Source organism: Silene latifolia, chromosome 2 (genome assembly GCF_048544455.1).
Source record: "Silene latifolia isolate original U9 population chromosome 2, ASM4854445v1, whole genome shotgun sequence".
Lineage (NCBI taxonomy): Eukaryota > Viridiplantae > Streptophyta > Magnoliopsida > Caryophyllales > Caryophyllaceae > Silene > Silene latifolia.
In genome coordinates, this window is record NC_133527.1 from 100,829,362 (window position 1) to 100,832,074 (window position 2,713).

Consider the following 2,713-nt stretch of genomic DNA (forward strand, 5'->3'; position numbering starts at 1 on the left):
TATTGTAATAGTTGGAATAAGGGGTACCACTCTTGTATGCTTGGAAAGCATTCATATGTTCACTTGTTCCCTTACATTCACTTTGGTCATGTCCCAAAGTTCCACAACTCTCACATACTCCACTTGGAATTGATGAAGATGCCACCATGGCATTAACATGTTGCTTAGGTGATTTGGAGGCTTCTTCAAGCTTAGCCATAGCCTTCTCAAACTTCAAATTAATGGTATCAATATGAGCACTAAGTTGAGCACCCAATTGAGTAATAGTGTCCACTTCATGCTTTCCTCCTCTAGTAGCCTTACGAGGTCTACTATATTGTGAGTTATGGACCGCCATTTCCTCAATCTTGTTACATGTTTGATTATCATCAACTTCGGTAAACATACCATTTGATCCCATATTGAGAATGTTTCGGGAGTCTTCATATAGACCATTCCAAAATTGTTGTACAAGGAACCACTCGCTAAGTCCATAATGTGGATAAGATCGGCAAGTATCCTTGAATCTCTCCCATGCTTCATACAAAGATTCCTCATCCCTTTGTTTGAACCCGGTGATTTGGGCTCTCAACATGCTAGTCTTCTCCGGAGGATAGCATTTCTTGTAGAAAGCAAGTGCCAATTTCTTCCAAGAGTCAATACCAAGAGTAGCCTTATCAAGGCTCTTTAACCATTGTTTCGCGGAACCAATCAAAGAAAAAGGAAATAAGACCCATCGAATTTGGTCTTGAGTAACTCCGGTTTGAGAAATCGCATCACAATAGTCACAAAAAGTCTCCATATGAGAATGAGGGTCTTCACTAGGCATCCCCCCAAATTGAATTCTCTCAACTAATTGTATAAATGCGGATTTTGCAAGGAAATTACCGGTTAAATGTTGTGGTGTGGGAGTACCATTTGGTAAGTTCTCCTCGGTTGGTACGGAATGTGATGAGAATTTAGGTATTGTGGGTTGATTTTGTGGTTGGTTATGTGTTGGGTTATCCTCTCCTTCTCTTGCAAAAGGGTTGATTAACTCAATGTTATTTGGTTGAATGTCCACAATCTCACCAATACCTCTCAAAGTATTCCTAGCAAGTCTTCTATTGTTGGTCAAAGTTCTTTCAATTTCAAGATCAATAGGTAACAAGTTACCTTGTGATCTCCTAGACATGCAAAATATCAAACAACTTGAAAACAATTAGAACAAACCTTGAGGAGTTTGACTTTCCCAAGTTAAAGAAAGACACAACTAAAAACAATCAAAGAAAATCAAATCAAGTTAACACCGTCCCCGGCAACGGCGCCATTTTTGGTCGGTATATGGATTTCGGTGACTTGTCCTTAAGAGTTACCTATACCAAAACAATATTTATAACTTCACAAACTACTCTACTTTTAGTAAAGAGGTAAGTAAAGGTCGGATCCAAGGGACGGGTATTGATGTAGGATTTACGATTGCAAATGGTTGTGTCAAAGGGTGTCACAATTTGGGTTGAGGTAGGAGATCGATTAAACTAAATAACAATGCAAACAAAATAATAAAAGCAAGCAAGATGATTAAAATGAGATGTAAACAATTTATTAAAAGCAGTAGGGTGTCATGGGTTCATAGGGGATTCATGGGATTTGATCATACAAACATGTTTCCTACTAGATGCAAGCAATTATTGTTGTGATGGGATCGAGTTAGTGTATATCTTACAATCCCTAGGAAGGTTTGGGTCCCGGAGCCGAATCGATTAGATTGTACAACACCTACAAGTCGACTTAATCCTCCCTATCCAACTATATGCATGGTCTAATGAGACTCGAGTTGGTTTATGTCTTACAAGTCTCATTGAAAAGGTAAGTGATGGGTAAAAAATGCAAGGATTCATAGGCTCGCATTTCATCAAACATAACATGTGCATAAGTTGAAATCATAACAAGCAAGCAAATTAATTATGAAAACATATTAGATTAAGCATGAATCAATCCCCATGTTGGTTTCCCCTAATTCCCCATTAACCCTAGTTAAGGAAACTACTCACTCATTATCAAGTTTAACATGCTATCAAGGTTGTCAATCATACTAGCAAGGAAAAACATGATGAACAAATGAAGATTAACAATAATTAAAAAGGGATTAAGAGAGAATTATACCTATAAAGATGATTCCAAATAATAAAGCAAAGAATAATAGAAGTACTTGATGATTGATGGAAGGTTGTCAATCCTCCAAATAAACCCAAATAATCTTCTAATTACCCAAAATAAATGATGAACAATAGAGAAATTAAGGAATGATTAAGAAATGAGATTTGTATTAATGCTAAATTAAGAATTGATTACAAGATTAAGAGAGTATTAGGACTTGATTAAGATCCTATTAAGATGACATGCTAATCTAGGTAGTACGATGGGGTATTTATACTAGAGATTAGGTACAAAGATTAGGGTTACTAAGGGCTTAAATGACTATTAAGACCCTTAAGAAAAGTTGAGGAAGTGCTCCTCTCCAAGGAGATGCTCATCTCCGTTTTGGTGGTCTCCAGAAGATCTGCTCGTCCCGAGGGTCTAGGCAGCAGAGACGGTTGGGTCTGCATGGGGATCCGAGCGGATTGTGGGAGGGACGCTCGGATCATTTGGCCTTAAGACGAGCGTCTTGGCATCGGGACGCTCAGATTGTAGCAGGGAGACGCTCGTCCTGGGCAGGAAGACGCTAGGGTTCCTGGTCAGTCACTTCTCTTCT

At 38.6% G+C, this 2,713-nt stretch overlaps 1 non-coding gene across 1 annotated transcript; it reads left to right on the forward strand.

Annotated features, from left to right (window-relative positions):
- Positions 1-467: 467 nt before the first annotated feature.
- On the forward strand, positions 468-574 carry LOC141644936 (small nucleolar RNA R71). Its single transcript, XR_012544536.1, has one exon. It is a non-coding gene; the product is annotated as a small nucleolar RNA R71 (small nucleolar RNA).
- The last annotated feature ends 2,139 nt before the right edge of the window (positions 575-2,713 follow it).